General features: G+C 37.6%; 1 long non-coding RNA gene and 1 other non-coding gene across 2 annotated transcripts in view; both read left to right on the forward strand.

Annotated features, from left to right (window-relative positions):
* The window catches only part of LOC140686374 (uncharacterized), a 118,994-nt gene extending 99,288 nt beyond the window's left edge, over positions 1 to 19,706 (forward strand). Inside the window, exon 3 of the long non-coding RNA XR_012060121.1 lies at positions 19,645 to 19,706. This is a non-coding gene — a long non-coding RNA (uncharacterized lncRNA). The remainder of the gene's footprint in view (positions 1 to 19,644) is intronic.
* TRNAT-GGU (transfer RNA threonine (anticodon GGU)) lies at positions 15,294 to 15,367 on the forward strand. Its single transcript has one exon. It is a non-coding gene; the product is annotated as a tRNA-Thr (tRNA).
* Positions 19,707 to 20,010: the final 304 nt, after the last annotated feature.

Below are 20,010 nucleotides of genomic sequence, written 5' to 3' on the forward strand. Positions count from 1 at the left end.
GGGCTTTTCCATATATTATCTCAAATTCTTAAACAAATGTACAAGGTAGGTGAGAGTCTCCACACTTTCTAGATGAGGAACAGGCCCAAAGAATTTAATCTGCCCAAGGCCATAGAGATGTTACAGACTTGACAGACCTGGGCTTATCCAGTGCACAACATTGGCTCCTTTGTCCATTCATTCATCTGTTCAGTCATGATTGTAGTGTACAAAGAACTGCCTTGACTCTGGGATAGTATCTGTGGGTAACAATTAACAAAACAATTTAAAGGAAGAACAAGTTAGAGGTTAGCATCTTGATTGTAAACAGTTTAAATGGCAAAAGCATAAAAGGAAAGGATTACTTAGCAGAGGCTAACCTCTATATGAGAAACAATCATTTCCCAAAATCAAAGATGTCTAGTCAATAGGTGACAGTCTTCCAGAAAATCCCAGCTGGGTCTCTGAGTTGCAGCTGTGACATCTCCCTCTCCATGCCTGCCGAGCTGCTTTAGATGTTAGTCTAAAAGAAGTGATTTTTCTTTGATATGTAAAGTTCAAAGGAACTTTGTTAGACTGGAGTTTACTTACAAGCTGAATAACAGCATACAGGTGAAAAGAATTCTGAGTTGACTGATAAGCAGTGGTCCCACCCAAACTGTAAATATTTGGGCAAAATCAGGAAAGCACAAAATGACAAAGGAGCAATGAAGGGAAGTGGACCGCCCGGGAGCCTGGAAATGGACTTTGATGCCCTTTGGTTTTCTTGTATAATCAGCCAAGACAAATAATAACAAAGTAGAATTATTTTGTCTCTTGGTCTCATGTGCAGGCTTGATAGCCACTCAACTCATACAAGATACAACCCTAGAGTTCTTCCTAAAAGGCAAGATCTCACCAATGTCTTTTTATTATTGTTATTATTATTATCACTACAGGTTGTTTGTTTGTTTTCTTGCAGTTTGTTTTATTGAGCTTCATCGATAATGCATTTTTTACAAATTGAAGGTTTGTGGCATCCCTGTGTCAAACAAGTCTATTAACACCATTTTTCCAACAGCATTTGTTCACTTCATGTCTCTGTCACATTTTGGTAATTCTTGCAATATTTCATACTTTATTATTATTATTTATTATGATGATCTGTGATTAATGATCTTTTATGTTACTACTATGACTCACTGAAGTCTCAGATGATGATTAGAATTTTTTAGCAATTAAGGTATGTACATTTTTTAGACATAATGCTGTCACACACTTAATAAGCTACAGTATAGCATAAACATAATTTTAAGTGCACTGGGCAACCAAAAAATTTATGTGACCCACTTTTAAGTAATATTTGCTTTATTGTGGTGGTCTGGAACTGAACCTGCGATATCTATGAGATATTCCTATATAATAATAGTAATTATTATTATTAGTTTTAAAAGAGAAAAGCCATTCCCCTCTACCTCACTCTTACACCACCATGTTGGAAAACCTCTCCCTTTGATGGATTAAGAATGGAGATATTCCATGAAATGTCCCTTGCAGAAGAGTGGAAAGGTTGCTGAACCTACCTCCCTAGCTTCCAACTCTACATTCTAGGCTAGGGAAATGTGGTTGGCAGAATAAAGACCCCCCCAAAGATGTCCACATTTTAATCCCCACAACTTGTGAATATGTATGTTACCTTACATGGCAAAAGGGACTCTGCAGATGTGATAGAGTTAAGGACTTTGAGCTGGGAGAGTATCCTGGGTTATCCAGGTGGGCCCTGAAAAGTGGAGAACCTTTGCCAGCTGTGATCAGAAAGAGACATGCTGATGGAAGAAATGCTACATTGCTGGCCTTGAAGATGGAGAAAAGGGGACATGAGCCAAGGAAAAAATGTGGGCACCCCCTAGAATATGGAAAAGGCAAGAAAATGAATTCCTCCCTAAACCTCTAGAAAGGAACACAGTCCTGCCGACACCTTGATTTTTTAGCTCATGAGCCCATGTTGGTCTTTTAACCTACAGAACAGTAAGATAATATGTTTGTGCTGTTTAGGGCCACCAAATTAATGGTAATTTGTTTCAAAAGCATGAGAAGAAGAGAACAAATCAAGGCAGTTAGAAAATCTGACCTCTTTTAAATTTTTAGATTTTTTTTTACTTTTTAAATTACTTAATTTTTTAATGAAGGTACCGGGGATTGAACCCAGGACTTCATGCATGCTAAGCGTGTGCTCCACCACTGTGCTATACCCACCCCAATTTTATTTTTGTTTTTTGAATTTAACTATAGTTGATTTACAATTCTTTGTTAGTTTTGACTTAAGATTCTTTTCCATTAAACGTTAATACAGGATATTGAATATAGTTCCCTGTGCTATATAGTAAATCCTTGTTGTTCATCTATTTTATACACAGTGGTTTATATCTGCTAATCCCATACTCCTAATTTATCCTTCCCACTCCCCTTCCCTCTTTGGTAACCATAAGATTGTTTTCTATGTCTGCAAGTCTGTTTCTTTTTTGTAAATAAGTTCATTCATATTATATTTTTAGATTCCACATATAAGTGATACATATAATATTTGTCTTTCTCTGTCTGACTTACTTCACTTAGTATGATAATCTCTAGGTCCATCTATGTTGCTGCAAATGGCACTATTTCATTATTTTTTATGGCTGAGTAGTATTCAGTCGTGTTTATATATACCACACCTTTTTTTAATCCAGTCATCTGTCAGTGGATAGGTTGCTTCCATGTCTTGGCTATTGTGAATAGTGCTATTATAAATGTTGCTATGCAGGTATCTTTTTGAATTAGAGTTTTTGTCTTTTCTGAATATATGCCCAGGAGTGGGATTGCTAGACATATGGTAACTCTATTTTTAGTTTTTTTAAGGAACTTCCATACTGTTCTCCATAGAGGCTGTACCAAACTACATTCCCATCAGCAGTGTAGGAGGGTTCCCTTTTCTCCACACACTTTCTAGCATTTATTATTTGTAGACTTTTTCATGATGGCCGTTCTGACTGGTGTGAGGTGATATCTCATTGATTTGCATTTCTCTAATAATTAGTGATGTTCAAGATCTTCTCATGTGCCTGTTGGCCACCTGGATGTCTTCTTTGGAGAAATGTCTGTTTAGATCTTCTGCCCATTTTTTGATTGGGTTGTTTGTTTTTTTGATATCGAGTTGTAGGAGCTGTCTGTATATTTTGGAAATTAAGCCCCTGATAAGTCATATTATTTGCAAATATTTTCTCTCATTCCATAGGTTGTGTTTCCATTTTGTTTATGATTTCCTTTGCTGTGCAAAAGCTTAAAAGTTGGATTAGGTCCCATTTGTTTTTGCTTTTATTTCTTTTGCCTTGGGAGACTGATCTATGAAAATGTTTACTCTGATTTACATTAGAGAATATTTTGCCCATGTTCTTTTCTAGGCATTTTATGGTGTTCTGTTTTATATTTAAGTCTTTAAGCCATTTTGAGTTTATTTTTGTGTTTGGTGTGAGGAAGTGTGCTAACTGCACTGACTGACATGTGGCTGTCCAGCTTTCTCACCACCACTTGCTGAGGAGACTGTCTTTTCTCCCTTGTATATTCTCGCCTCCTTTGTCGAAGATTGACTGTAGGTGTGTGGGTTTCCTTCTGGGCTCTCTACGCTGTTCCATTGATCCATATGTCTGTTTTCGCGTCAGTAACACAATATGTTGATTACTGTTGCTTTGTAGTATTGTCTGAAGTCTGGAGGTTATGTTCTTTGTTCTTTTTCTTCAGTATTGCTTTGGCAATTCTAGGTCTTTTGTGAGTCCGTATACACTTTAGGATTGTTTGTTTTAAGTCTGTGAAAATATCCTGGATAATTTGATAGGGATCACATTAAATCTGTAGGTTGCTTTGGGTAGTATGGCCATTTTAACAAAGTTTATTCTTCCAGTCCAAGAACAGGATCTATCTGAGAATCTGGTGTCTTTCTCAGCATATCCCTCCACCCTATGGCTCCAGCAGTGGCATTCTCCTAGATGAGGAAGAACACTCATGTAATCTCTAGCTTCTCAGACTAAAGTCAATACCTGTTAAAGTCCTTGCTACTTTTTTTGATTTATTAGATTGTTTCTTTGTTTTCATACTCACTAAAAATAGATCACTTGTTAATGCCTTTGGAATTTATTTATTTGCCTTTCCTCTGAAGATCTAAGAGAGTAATTTAATTATTAACCAGAAGATTGCTCCTATTTCTATAAAGAAATCTTCCCAGTAAATAAGGGGCTGCTCTTACCTTAACACCAATGGCTTCAGTTGAACCAAAGAATACAAAACCACACAGAATAGTGAGCTTACAAACTAGCATAATCATTATTATCACTATGACAAATACAGACTTAGACATTTTCCAATTTATTATCGTCAATACTAAAAACAAACCTTGTGTACTTTCCATTTATAAATATGTTAAGAAAATCCTTTGGGCTGAGGCCCACAGGAAAATCAGGTACAAAGTAACAGCTCAAAGTAACTTTTAGTGGGTAGGTTCTTATCTCACAGACCTTTCTGGATTGAAGAAAACCAAGTTCTCTGACTCCCTCAGTTAAATAAATCAGGTAGACATTATCTTGTCTTTGAGGATCATCTTCTATCCTTTATGTTAGACACACAGGGCAGAGAAAATGCTTGTATTTTGTACTTGTAGCTTATTATTTCCATCTTCACTACCACTTCCCAACTCTTCTAATGATTCCTCTCATTTAGTCCCTCTTTCCGTTTCATCACAGCCAACCATTGTACCAAAAGGGTTGTCTAAACTTTATTCCTTGCTGCCAAAGTATAAATGATCAAAAACCAAATATATAAAGACTACACCTGTAATGAAACTTTTGATCATTCATTTGGCATCCTGAAAGTTAGGTTTACTGAGAAAAGAAAGAAATGTAAGCTTCAAGGTCCCTCTCATGAAGGGATCCTCTTCTGTGTGGGCTCCTTCTAAGGTCCTGGGAAGGATTCTGACACATTCACAGTTACAGATTTTTGTAAACTTGGCAAAAGTAAAATATTTTTATTTATCACACTGCAGTCAGGTGGTGCTTCCGAGACATGAGCATTTTGGAGGTCTGATTAGGGGGAAGTTGAGTTGGCACAGTAAGTTTTGCTTTAGTGGGATATGTTTATGAGGGTCCCAATCACTCCCTTATATAGTTAAGCTACTCCTGGCTGACTTGGGACAACTCACCAGGTGTTGTGACTTGAAGGACCAGGGTCAGAGGTCATGTCGGGATAAGAATGTGTCCTGCATTACCTTGCACTGGAAGCATGTGGGGAGTAGAGAGAAACAAGGTTTGCAGTGATCAGAACCAGAAGTAATTCTGTGGAAATTTCCTCCAACCATCAGATGTGTAAAATTATAAGCAGAGGATTCAATTATCATCAATGCCTCATCAAGGCAGAAATTCTCTCCTGTCAGGAATCTACTTAATAATACATTGTATATAAACTCCAAATACATTTTTATGGAAATAATCTAAAATAGATTTTATTAGAATTCCTGTCTTTCTGGTTCACAATCCTGTAACAAGAAGTACATCTGTGTGTGAAGCTGCATGTTTTATGCATCCTGTTTATCAATAATGAAACAGGAATTTTGACCAACCACGCCAGAGGAAGATAAATTTCTTTTCCTTCTATTGAAAACCATGCTGCAAATTTGGTGCCATATTGAGAGGTGATCAAAAAATTTGCAGCCAAAATATGTAGGAAAAAAGCATTATAAAAGGATACGAAATAATTAAAAAACAAGAATGTTATATATTTTTTGATTTAGGGGGATAGATAGTGTTCATCATCTTCTAATGTTTGTAGTTTGTTTTAATTTCCTTTTATTCCAAGTAAATATTTACTTCTGTACCTAATTTTGTATTTATAATTTGACACTTTTATGGGGGGGATAATTAGGTTTATTTATTTATTTAATGGAGGTACTGGGGATTGAACCCAGGACCTCGTGTATGCTAAGCATGCATTCTACCACTGAGTTATACCCTCCCCTGCCCTGATACTTTTAGAGAAGAGTAAATAAACTTAAGGCCCCATGAAGCTTAGATCCATTCAGGCATCCCATTCTAATCATTAAGTACTCCAATTTGGCAATCTAGGATGGAGACCTTTATTGTTCATTGAAGGCCTTTGGGTTGCTTGGTTATCTCTTATGTCTAAATCCACTGGGAAAATAAGAGAAGATAAACTAACAAAACATTGTGATACTTCTGAGAGCAAGGTTTACATTCTGTGCACAACTGTCAAACAAACATTAATTAGCATCCGAGTCCTTTTCTCAATCTCTGCTTTCAGGGGAACCCAAAGTAAGAAATACGCCTGTATTAGTTTGCTCTGGCTGCAATAACAAAGTAGCACAGACTGGTGGCTTAAATAACAGAAATGCTTGTCTCACAGTTCGGGAGGCTAGACATCTGAGATTGATGGGTTGGCAGGGCTGGTTCCTTCTGAGGGCTGGGAGGGAGAATCAGCTCCAGGCCTCTCTCCTGTCTTCTGGTGGTTTGCGGCAATCATTGGCATTCCTTGGCTTGTAGTTTCTTAGCTTCGATCTCTGTCTTCATCTTCACGTGGCATTCTCCCTGTGTATGTGTCTTTGGGCTCAAATTCCCCCTTTTTCTAAGGATACACGTCATACTCAATTAGGGCTGACTCTAATGACTTTGTCATAACCAATTACATCTACAAAAACCCTCCTTCCAAATAAGGTCACATTCTGAGGTAATGGGGGTTAGGGCTTTAACGTGTCTTTTGGTGGGGCATAATCCAACCCATAACAAGACTTAAATTTTTTGTTCATTTCTTCATTATAAAAGCAAGAACAATGATACCCAATGTTGATGAGAACACAAGAAAGTGATCATTTGTATGTATTGCTATCAGGAATGTTAATCAGATCATTAGAAGCATAGAATTCAAGTTCATACTAGAATGTGAACTCCAAAAAGTCAGAGACCTTGCCTGTCTTCCTCTGTACTGTGATGTCAGCTGTGAAAATAGAGCTTAGCACACTATAGTCACTCAACACATATTTGTTTTAAATTAATGTATGCTATTCATATGCCTGTACTGAACCATTAATGTTGATAATGATTAGTAACCCAGACCGAAGTATTGCCAAATGCCAGAATCTTGACTAAATAGATGGAAAGGGTCCATCCAGCCTGAAAATCCATCCAAATGAATAATTTAGGACTTTATAAAAATAATAGAATTTATTAAATATGATGGAATTCATACAATGAAACAAAAGCTATAATTATACTTAATTTCACTGTGTGGGAAACATATGTACATTATATATTCAGTAAACCAAAAGTAAGTTTTCCAATTCCTTCTCCACTAAAGAACTGGTAAAAAATTTTTAGCCTAGCTTAATCTTTTTCACCTTTCAAATTTCACTTTAAATTTTGAATCCCAGAGAAACCTAAAGGATTCTCTGATCCTCTGAGTTAGGTTAGGTTCTCCTGCTACTTACTCTCACAGATTTCAAAACTTCTCTTTTGTTAGTACGTATCACATTTGAACTTAAATACTAATTTGTGTTATTATTGTTTCAATCTTAGCTTTGCTACCATTATATGTTTTATGAAAGAAGATCTTTGTTTTTTTCACTAAGGTAACCCCCAATACTTGCTTTGTGCCTGGCATATATTTGGTGCTCAATAAATATTTGATGAATCAACTGATAAATTAATGAGAGAGTGAGTGAATAAACAAACATGCATGGAAGTGTGACTAAGTGGGCAGTCTCTAGTCTGGTCTAGATTCCTCTGTTCTGCTGCTCATCTTCATCTGCTTCCTATGCTAGTTTTGCAAGAATGTCATTTTCTGGCCCTTATTTCTCTGCAGAAAGTCTGTCTTTGCTTTGAGTTTGCTCCAAATAATAGTCTTTATCACTTTCATAGCAAAGGAAACTTTGTTTTCCTTCAGTAAGCTCTGCAAAATGCCTACTACTGCTTATTGATTGTCAGAGGAACCTCCCTTTCTATTGCAAGACCTTGAAGCTGTCTAGTCCCTTAATCTGGGTTCTCTGTGTTCCCTGATCAGTGGCCTCTAAGTTCTGCCTACATTGTGTGGAGAAAAGCTAAATTCTTCTCTTGGTGGACAGAGTAACTTACTGATTGGGGTCAGAGCTACAAAGAGATCCCCACTGGGCAGAAATATACACACAGTGAAACTGCTTTTGTAATGTTAAGAATAATTTCTGGCTGTAACAGGGAAGGCTGTTTTCTAATTTAACCACTTCAGGTCCACTGTATCCAAAATTTTTCTATTATTTCCATTTTGAAGCTTTTATAAATTATGATATTTTGACATATATATATATATATATATGTAAAAAGCTTTCTCCATGTAAGAATTATTTCTTTAATCTAGTCTACAAGTGGAGATGCTGGGCCATCCATTGAGCATAGACTTTTTTTTAAAAACAAATCATTTTTTAAAAATTTAGCTTAGTCTTTTCTGGGGAGGTTGATAATTAGGTTTATTTAGATTATTTTTTTTTTTTAATGGAAGAACTGGTGATTGAACCCAGGGCCTTGTGCCTGCTAAGCATGCACTCTAGCACTTGAGGTATACCCTCCCCTCAAACATGGACCTTTTTTTAAAGGATCTTGATACAAATTCAAGTTGCTTATCTAAATGTCCATCAGAGCAAAAGAAGTACGTCTTAAAGACGTATTGTATGGTATCGCTTACATGTGGAATCTGAAAAATAAAACAAACTAGTAAATATAACAAAAACCAGACAGATTCACAAATATGGAGAACAAACCATGGTTACCAGTGGGGAGAGGGTAAGGTAGAGGATGAAGAGGTACAAACTACTATATATATAAAATAAATAAGCTACAAGGATATAGTGTATAGCATAGGGAATATAGCCAATATTTTATAACTATAAATGGAATATAACCTTTAAAAATTGTGAATCACTATTTTGTATATCTGAAATTACATGATATTGTAAATCAACTGTACCTCAATAAAAAAGGTAGTAAATAAATAGTAAAAAAAAGATAGTGAAAAAGAGTCCTCTCTATTGAACTCTTCTCAAGACTGTATATTATGATTTTTAAAAACTAATCTTTAGTAATAGTACTGGTGAAAAATTATAACAATTTGTTGTATTATTTCTTTGATAATTATCAAGAATGAACATGGTGGCATATAAGTTGACTAGCTGGCTTTTCTCTTTTGGGTAATAATATAATTTTTTAAATACTCTAATGACCAGTTACCACTGGGGTCCCATTGCTTTTCTGATTAGTTTGCATAAATTTTTTATGTAGAAAATATATCAACTTTGATGTTTTATTGAAAATATTTTCCCGTTTTAATATTTACCACATAGTTATTTGTGCATTGAATTTTTCATTTTTATTGATTCAAAATTGCTTGTCTTTTGCTTTATAATTTCTTCTGTTATTTCTAAGCTTAAGAAATCTTCCCCCGTGTAGAAGTTTTACAAATAGATGTCCATATTTTCTTCAAATATTTCTGTTGTCAGAACTTTCAATATTTAACTTTTTAATCAATCTAGAATTTACTTTGCTGTGTAGAATGAAGTAAGAGATCAATTTTGTTTTCATATGGCTCGACACTTGTCCCAACACCATTTATTGAATAATTTGTGCCTGCCCAACGGTTTAATATGCTTCCTTATGGCATGTAGATTCTCCTAGGATCACTTTATGAGTATCAAAAGGAAAATTTCTTAGACATATTTTTCTCAAGCACTTGCTACATTTTATTAACTTGCTGCAAGGACACCAGCCAGGTGACTGAAACAAGTACAAAAGAATAAAAATGGAGAGGTTGGATAGTGGGAGATAGAATGCTTACACAAGCATATAGATTATTTTTAAGAAAGAAAGATTTCATTTTCATTTTATAAGGTCATAAAAACATGTCCATGTCATTTGTTACAAAAGAAGATGTGGTGAGATGACCCATTATCCTAGGTGTGCATTAAGCTTTTCTGGTATGTTTTAGAGTGATATTGTCAGTTAGTAAAAATGAATCATTGATACTTGGATGGGAGATATATTAAACCACTTATTTGGCTTCTGAGACTCTCAGGTTCTCTCCTGTTTTACTAGCTGCCTCCTTTCAGTCTTCTCTGCAGGATCTTCTTCCTTGTCCCAAACTCTGAACGTGGCATTCCCTAGGCATCTCTCTGTGCATTCTCTCCATAGATGACCTCATCCAATCCTGTCTTTACATTTCAGCCCCCTGCTGATGGACCGAGAAGCTCCCCTGAGTTTCAAATTCATGGGAACTGCCTGCTCAATGTCTCCACTTGGTGTCCGATAGAAATTTCAAATTTGACATGTTCAAAACCCAGCTCTTGATTTCAGTCTGCCAACTCCTGCTACTTTTCCAGTCTTCCTCATCTCATTAATTAACACTGTGATCCAACCAGGTCTTCAAGACAAAAACCTGGTGGCAAACCTTGATTCCTTTCTTTCTCTTACTCTTAAGTAAGAGGATACTTAACCCATCGGCAAATCTTTAATGTCTGTCTCTAATCTGTATCAGGATTCCACTTTTGATTTCTCTACCCAACTCCCCAAGAACAAGCCTATTTTTTCCAGCCTGAATTATTGAAATAGGCTCTTAATTGATCTCACTATTACTCTCTCACTTCTACCTTATCTATTCTCGGCTCTGAGACCAGATAAATCTTTTTTTAAAAATGTAATTAGATCACATTCTTACCTGATCAGAATCTTCCAATGGCTGCCGTCAGACTTAGGACAAAAGCCAAAGTCCCTACGTGGTCTACAAGGCCCATAAATGATCTGTCTCACGTTTCTTCTGTCCTCATCTCCTGCAATGATCACATCACTTGCTCTGCTTCAGCAACACTGGATCAGTTATTATTCCTGGAAGACGTCAAACATGATTCCATGTCTGGGCCTTTGCATTTGCTGTTCCCTCTGCAAGAAACACTATTCCTCCTGACAGCCACATGGCTCTCTACTGCGCTTGATGCAATTATCTGTTCAAATGTTACTTCTTCAGAGGCCTTTCCTGATCCCTCTGTTCTAAACAGCATCCCCCTCCTTTCATTCTCTCTCAACCCTGTTTAATTTTTATTCAGTGCATATATCATTATCTGACATTATATTAAAGCAAGACTATATTTGTTTGGTGTGTCAACTCTGTAAGTATCTAAACACCATGCAGGCAGTCTTTGTGTTTTTGGCTGCCCACATGGTTATCCTCAGTACCTAGAATTTTGTTAGGCATACGGTAGGTGCTGAATAAATACTTGTTGATGGTCTTGATTAAACCTATGGAATTTTGAAAATATTTAAATATTTATAGCAATGTCTTCCTGATCAAGAACACAGTATATTTTCCCGTTTTCTCAATCTTTAATAATATCTATCTATCTATCTATCTCAATAAAATTTTGCTCTTTTCTTTGAATAGGTGAAAGATATCATGCCTTAAGGCTAGTTCTAGGATATTTTGTATTTTTTGTTGTTACTGTGTCTGGGCTCTCTGCATTCATTTTTTCTCACAACCATCTCAAAAAAATTTTAGAACTACATGTAAGTATGTATTGTAAAAGTTTCTAGCTGATTATTTCAATTGTATTGAAATGCTTTTGATTTCTTACATTCTTCCCCTGTGTTTAATCAATTTTAAAATTATTTCTTTGTTATAGTTATATAATGACTTCATCTCCCAAAAAGAGAGATATCATTTTATCTCTTCATTACTAATAATATACTTCTAATTTTGTATTATGTCTTATTGCATTGACTATAACTTTCAGAACAATATTAAGTAATATTCCTCCTTTTCTACATATTTTTAATAAGGGTATCACTAATGTCTTACTATTAAACATAATACTGGCTATTGGTTTTACTCTTATACTTTTCTTGTATTAAAGAAATATTTTTTCCTATGTCTGCTCTCAAAATAATGTTATTAGGGATTGGTGTTGAATCTTATCAAATACATTTCAAGTGTCTATAGAAGCAATTTTTTTTGTATTTGATGTTTTATATTAATAGCCCTCCTATTGTTTAATGATTTCTACTTTCCTGACTGTGGTGTCTTATTCCTTTATGTACTGCAGAATGTAACTTGATAATACATGCACTGCAAAGTTGTGGCCATTTTATGTCTCTTGAATATATTGCTGGATATTTTAATCCGAATTTTCTTGCTCCTTTTTCTTTCTTTTCAGGCTTTTTGCCATTTCACTAACTATTACTACCAACCTTTATAATTATTGGCCAATAGATAAGAGGTAAGAAACCATTACTCTGTTTCAGAGTCTTGTCTCAAAATTTAAAATAGCCCTGTCATCATCTTATTGAGTACAAAGGACCAGGTAGTGGATATCTATCGAGGAAGGTTCCCACAAGGCTCGGTTAGCAGGACATCACCTTCCATTGTAGACAAAGCCTGTCCAGCCCCCATCTGACAGTTGCTAATGGAAACTACCATTTGTTGAGAGCCTTTTTTGTGTCAGACATCTTACACATTTTATCTCATTCAAACTTCACTTGAATCCTAGGAACTGGATGTTAATATTCCCATTTCACAAATTGGGAAACTGAAGCAGGGAAGGGCTAAATAATATGAACTAGGTCAAACAGCTGTTGGATGGCAGAGCTGGAATTTAAACAGAAGGCTCTCTGGCTCTAAGTCCACTCTTTCTATACAGCTGCAAGGCTCACAGGGCAGTGCTCTGAAGAAGCAGAGGCTCAGGAAAGGGGATCAGACACAGCCATAGATCACCACACTCCAAGACAGGATGTGACGACTGCCATGAAACATGGTCAAGCACAGTGTTTTCCATTGTGCTTCAGATTCATTTGGAGACTGTGGGGAGCCTTTAGGAAGGGAGGGGCATAGAATGGGGAGGAGGGTCTCCTAGGCTGAGGGAGCAGTAAGGGTGAAGGCGTGCAATCAGGAAAGCCTAGGACGTGTTTACGGAAGAGCTCTTTAGTTGGTGGATTGTGTTCATGCTGCTCTGTAATTAAAGATGAGGCTGGAAACTTAGATTAGGTTCCCACTGTGGAACTTAAAAGATAGATGAAGGGGTTTATTTTTTAAGGTGGGCTACGGGGACCCATTGAAGTTTTTCAACAAGGGGCTAACAAAGTCAGATTAATATGGATTGAAGAGGGTAAAGTCGGGAGATGAGAGTCCCATAAACAAAAAATGGAGCCTGGTTGAGGAGTGGCAGTAGGAATAAAAAGCTGAGGCCTGATTTAGGGACAGATACAAGGGTAGGTTTGTTAAGCTTGTGCAGATCGGATGCTGGGAGCACAGGAGTGGCAGAATCAAAGATGTCTTCAGGTCCCTGGGAGCCTGAGACACTGAAAGAAGCATGGGGCCACTGACAGATAGATGGCTATTGGAGGCAGGGCTGGTTGGTGGGCAAAGAGCTGAAACACCCAGATGGAAGGTGGACATCTCTCGAGAGTTACACTCGGAGTCGTCTGCCTACAAATGATAACTGGCCTGTAGGAGGTTGTTGATGTCTTTTAATAGAATAAATAGTCTTAGTGAAGGTTGGTGAGCTGAAGCCAAGTAGAGATTCTCAATCCTAGTTACACATCAAAGTGACCTATGGATCTTAAAACAAAACCAAACCAAAGTGAAATAGCTGAAAAATTTCCATTCCTACATCTGTTGACTCAGAATCTCAGGAGCCCAGGCCCCTGAATAGTTCCATGGGTGAATCTGTTGGGCAGCCAGAGTTGAGAACAACTAGGTGAGGGGTAGGCATGTGCTGGGAGAAGGGAAGGAGGAAAGAGTGATACAGCTCTTCTCCCCGACCTGGAAGGGAGATGCGCCACCTGGGTTCTCTGTTTCCTCTTTCACATCCTCCAAGCATCTCTTCATTTTGCAGATTCTATCAATATCTAGTGAATACTTTAACTGAGAACCTTCTGGTGTCCTGAGCAGGCATTCAGCTCTCTTATTGTTGAATGTTAAAGAATCAGATCATGTGAGAGCTGGAAGGAAACAGTTGTTTTAGCCCAGGGGTTTGCAAACTTTCCTTGCCATGGGTTACCTTTCAGAAAATGAAATCTTACGTGAAACCCCAACGTGTAAACAGAACAGAACTGTTCTGAGAGAACCACAGCCCAGAACCCACTTATTTTTCCCACTTGCCCCAAGCAGGGACTTTGGAGAGTTCTTTTAGCTCTTTTTTTTCCCCCCTTTTTGTTGGGCAGGCGGAGGTAATTAGGTTTATGTATTTTTAGTGGAGGTACTGGGGATTGAACCCAGGACCTTGTGCATGTTGGGCATGTGCTTTACCACTTGAGCTACACCCCCAGCCCTGAGAGTTCTTCTAGATCAAGATCTCTAGCCCACAAATTCAATCTAACCTCCTCCCTTTCAGATAAGAAAACTAAGGTTTTTGAGAAGTGAAGTAACTGATTTAAGGTGTCAAGTTAATTAGGGTAGATTTCCTAAGCCCTGGTACAGTTTTCCTCCCTTTGCAGGGTGTTGCCACCCCCTCCATCAGTCTAGTCACCCGAAAATTCATGTTCATTTCAACAGAGAAAGGCGCTCAGGGAATTAAATTACCCACCACAGCTTTGGTACAAGGTTAAGTGAGGGAAGAGGCTGCAACTCCTGACTGCCCTGAATTATGTGGTTTATCTGCAGGGATCTCATTTGCCTGTGCTGCTCCAGTTTCAATTCTCTCGTAATTCTGAGTGGCCTGTAAAGTCGTTACCTTGCCAACTCAGGGAGATAAAAAAGTCTTGTTAGTTTGAAAGGGAAAGTTTCCGTGATTGAAATTTTATCAGCAGGATAGGCATGGAAAAACTTTTTTTATACATATCTGAGGAAAAAGTAATAAGACCTAAGGAATTATAATTGAAAATGAGAATTGTTAAGTGTCTTTTGCGTATTTTATGTGACTGTCAAAAGAGGCTATTCAGAGGCATATTTGATACTGAATACACTTTTGGCATCTAATAGGCTTCCTATTTACCCTAAAGCCATCTCCTGGCTGCAACTCGACTCCTTAGGAATGTTTGTCACAACGAAAGGAGCCGCAACGTCTAAAGAGGCTAAGATACATTTCTGAGTTTGAGGAGTGTTAACTTTGAATTCCTATATCTTTTAAAATTTATTCAGAAACTTGAAAGAATCTTCCCAAACAATTGCAGCTAGGAGTTCTAACTGCTCTACTCATCATGCTATTTATTTGTACAATGTGCCTTTGCTGAGTTGAGTTGCTAATACTTAGTTGTATAATCATGGCTTCAGATGAGAGCATCAGTCCAGGAATTGGAGGTATATAGCTCAGTGGTAGAGCATGTGCTTGGTGTGCACAAGGTCCTAGGTTCAATCCCCAGTGTCTCTGTTAAGGGAAAAAAAAAATATTTTTTTTAAAAAAGCACCAGTACATTTCTCTGCTACTATACAGGAATATATTCAATCACAGAAGACTGAATGCATCTTCTTGGCTCATATTGTTTTTTATGAGGGAGAGGTAATTAGGTTTCTTCATTGATTTCTGCTTGGAGGAAATCGAACTCCTGACCTCTTGGGTGCTAAGCATGCGCTCTACCACTTGAGCTACACCCTTCCTCCTGAATTCATCTTCTTAAGGAGACTTGGAGCATGATTTTCCTTTCCTTAGTGCCAGGTGATTCTACAGGCCACTATGTAACTCACAACTTCTTGTTCAAGTCTCAAATAAATGATCTCCTAGCACCCTATCAGAATATGCATTTCTTTTACATCTGGCATCATTGCAAATTTTCTTCATCAATATTTTAAGGAAGGGCCTGGTCTTTGTGTACATGGGGGAGACAGTGCTCTAACTACAGATCCATCTTTAATTTATGATAAGTCAGCAGCAAAACTGCCAGCATAGAGACTTTTCCCCAGCTGTGGCAACCTCACAGAATGACGAAACCTCACAGGCACCCAACTTTGCATGGTGACCCATCGTATAGGTGCTTATCTTAGCACCAAGTTGCTCCTGAGAGCCCAACTCACATTTATTCACATAGTAGTACTAAAAAAAATTGGCAGTTCAATAAATGAATAATTCAGCTAACACATTCAGTCTTTAATGTCTAGAAAATTCATGCTGTTTGCATTTCTCCCTGACTCTCCCTCCTTCTTCCTTTACTGTATGTCAGCAGCCAGAGCAGCTGTGGATTGAAATACACGTATTAATTTCCAGGCTCCAGCTGGGGCGAAAGGTATAGAATTATGATAATGATGATATACCTTGGGTTTACAGAAATACCCAGCGTACAAAGCACACTCACCTTCATTTTCCCCATAGATGACAAGGCTTGAATCCAATCTACACAGGGCACCTCCCTCCTACCATGAGACTCTCTGGAACAGTTTGAAAATGTGCTGAACTTAGTATTTCCCCAAATTCCCCAGCATAGCACTTGTTAAAAATTCTGATTCCTGGACCCCAAATAAACTTACTGAAAATGAACGTCTAGGGAAAGGACCTGGGAATTTATGTTTATGTCAATAGCCCTAGATGATTCTTACCACCAGACAAGGCTAGAAAACAGTGCTCTGGAAAACGTCTATGGTTCTCAATGGCTCAGTGACAGCAGTCCTGGGAGGGCCCAATGACCAGAGTGCTGGGCATTTCTGTGCTGCCAGAGATATATCAATAGCAGGGTACCAACGGAGAGCCTGGGTACAGGAGAGTCCTCCTAGGCTATGTCCTTGGCCCTAGAGAGATACTCTAGATGGTGGTGAATCTTGTGGGACCGAGGGGTTAAGAGGAAGGGACAAACCCGCTCTTTGTAACAGCAGTTGACCCCCTCTTAATAGTCATGGCCCAGACCTGGTGTTTCGACTGACCTAGGTGTGCAGTTGGATGTGTTCTTCCCTCCAGGAGGGTTGCCTGGTCCATGAGAGCAACAGTATACAGAGTTGTTCCTCTGCTTCACAGAGAATCTTCCCTCTTCCAGACAGTCTTGGAGAGAAGGCGGTGGTGATGGACCAGTGGGAGCAGAGGGACAGGTGGAAGCTGAGGTTCCAGAAGCTGCAACTTGAGACCTTTCCCATTTCTCAGGTTATATAAGGCAGCAAGGTGCTAGGGCTTAACCTATGGTACTTTGGTTATTCCTAATTCATCATACTGAGGGGTAATAGTTCCTGTTCTATACCTCAAACTTTAGTTTCCCATGGTGACATTAGGTATTTATAGAGCAAATCTGAACATAAAATTTTAGAATCCCAATCATCTTATGCCTTTTTTTTAATGTTTAGAGGATAAATGATCATTGACTTGAAATAAAACAAAAGTGAGTTTTTAGTTATAAACCATTACTGTGTATTTTATGCCTAATAACTCAATCATGTCACTCTGGGATCGATGAATTTGAAGAAACATGGAAATTTATTGGCTGTGGCTGTGAATCTAGTGATGTGGAAATGCTGCATTTATATATGTTAATTTGATTCATATGCAAGTCAAAACACGCATATTTTTAATCAGCAGATGGTTTAATATGCTTTCCACACTTGTAAAAAATGAAAAGTACTGCGAGCTATTTTTTGCCTTGTCATTCATTCTGTCAACAGCATTTATTGTGAACCCAGTGAATGTGGTACATTTGGGTACAAGGCAGAGTTACAAACACAATAGAAAACGGATCCCTTTGTAGGAAAAGATAGGATAAGCGTGGACAAAGATTTTGCTCACTTGATGCTTTGAGGATTGTTTCTCTGAGATTGTATGTGTCACCTGAACTTTTGTGACGCAATTGGATTTCTTGCATATTAGAATTTCAGAGCCGCTTTGTAACTATTTCTGTTTGACCTTTCATTGCCATTTTATGCTAAAGTTATTAATGAATTCATTCATTTATTCAGTAAATAATATTATGCACCCAGCACTTGTGGAATATTTGCAAGGTAACACACTACAGAGAAAATCTGATTCCTGCCCTCAAGGAGTTCACAGTCTCATAGAAAAGGTAGCTGACTGACTAAAGTGAAAAACTCAGGCCTTCAGCTGAGAAGGTAGCTAAGGCTCTCACCACCACATCCCCATCACGTCAGGTATGTGGGATGCTCCCAGGAAGCTTGAGAGGGGCCAGAGCTCCTCTGGGAGGAGAAAAACACAGGCGGCTGGTCTCCTGGGTAAGACTGTGTGCTAAAGAGGGGCCCCAGCTTCCTGACATCTCTTTTCAGACCACGTATGCACTCTCAACAGCCTTTGTTGGGTTGTCCCTGATCAATTAATGAAAAATTAAGTTTTACTGGTGAAGCTCCTTGTTTAAAGTAATACTTGGGTAAATCCCTCTGTAAGAGGGAGCCTTTTATATGCAATCATCTCTACTTTCATTTTTTTCACTTCTGTTAGATTTCTTCAAGTGAGAACACACACAACTCGTAGCCTTAGAGTGCATATATATTGGACATTTAATTTTGATCATATTTAGACTTGTGCAAGAAACTTATTTCTGTGTTTTGAACTATTCTTCAGCTTGTTATTTGTTGTAAATGTAGACTGTTTAATGTGCTAAAATATAGAGACCATAAAATTTAGCATTTTAACCAATTCTAAGTGTACAGTTCAGTGGCATTAAGTATTGACCATGTTGTGCAACCATCACCACCATCCATTTCTGGGACTTTTTCATCATCTCAGACGGAAGCTCTGCACCTATTAAACAATAACTCTTCATCCCCTTCCCCCTCAGTCCCTGGTAATCTCTATTCTACTTTCTGTCTCTGTGAATTTGCTTATTCTAGGTGTTTGTCTTAAGTAGCTTCACACAATATGTGTTCTTATGTGTCTGTGTCTTATTTCACTCAGCATGTTTTCAAGATTCAGCCATGTTGTAGCATGTATCAAAAATATCATTCTTTTTTCAAGCTGAATCATAAACTAGTGAATGTAAGCATAGTTTGTTTATCCATTCATCCGTTCATGGAACTTCGATTATTTCTAACTTTTGGCTATTGTGCTGTTATAAGCATTGGTATACAAGTATCTCTTTGGGTCCCTACTTTCAGTTCTTGTGGGATATATACCCAGGAGTAGAACTGCTGAAACATCTGTTAATTCTGTTTAACTTTTTGAGGAACTGCCAAACTGTTTTCCACAATGGCTATACCTCTGTGGTTAAGTATAAATCTTAAAAGTTATTCTTTCAGAGTCTTGAACTGATTCAAATAAATGATTCACATATAAGATGGTCAGTCTTAAAATGTGACAATGAATATAAGTATGTTCATGTATAACTGAAAAATTGTGCTCTACACTGGAATTTGACACAACATTGTAAAATGACTATAACTCAATTAAAAAATATAAAAAGAAAAAATAAAGACGGTCAATCTTTGTAAATGGAACTAGTTTTTGTTCCTAGTAGAGTTGCACCTTAATGTTACTATTACAGAAAAGTTAAAAAAGAAAAAGAACTGGAAGAGGGTTTTTTCGTGATTCTGTAACACACTGTACTTTGCTGGAATTGTAGCACTTAGCTCATTTCAATCTTAGAGCAGAAATCATGACTGCAGATGTGTTCAGTGGGAGATGTGCTCAATAAATATTTGTTGTTGAATCAATTTATTCTGCATAATAAAACCTAAATGGATATCTGATGAATCTGCTAATGTCTATTCCCTGTTTCTGGACATTAGGTTCAACGTTCCACCAATTATAGTTCCATTGGAAAGAGATACATCACAGAAGCAAAGTTTTTAGAAGGTAAGAGAAACCAAACAGTGAGAGAGGAAATTACTGAATATGATTAGCATGCCTAGTGTTAAATGGGGGCAGATTTTATAAGGCATTGAAATGCTTAACTGCAAAATAATTTGATTTGGTGATAGAGGGAAGGAAGGGTGGAGTTGGTGGGATGGGAATGGCATTTTGAGATTGTTTGGAAGAGGAGTGAGTTAGGAATGTAGGGGAGCATGCATGCATGTTTGTCTTATCAAAAAAGGAAACAAAGACTGATATGAGGTGGAAAAGCAAAACACTTAAGGGTTAGCGATATGGGGCGA

Source organism: Vicugna pacos, chromosome 2, assembly GCF_048564905.1.
Source record: "Vicugna pacos chromosome 2, VicPac4, whole genome shotgun sequence".
NCBI lineage: Eukaryota > Metazoa > Chordata > Mammalia > Artiodactyla > Camelidae > Vicugna > Vicugna pacos.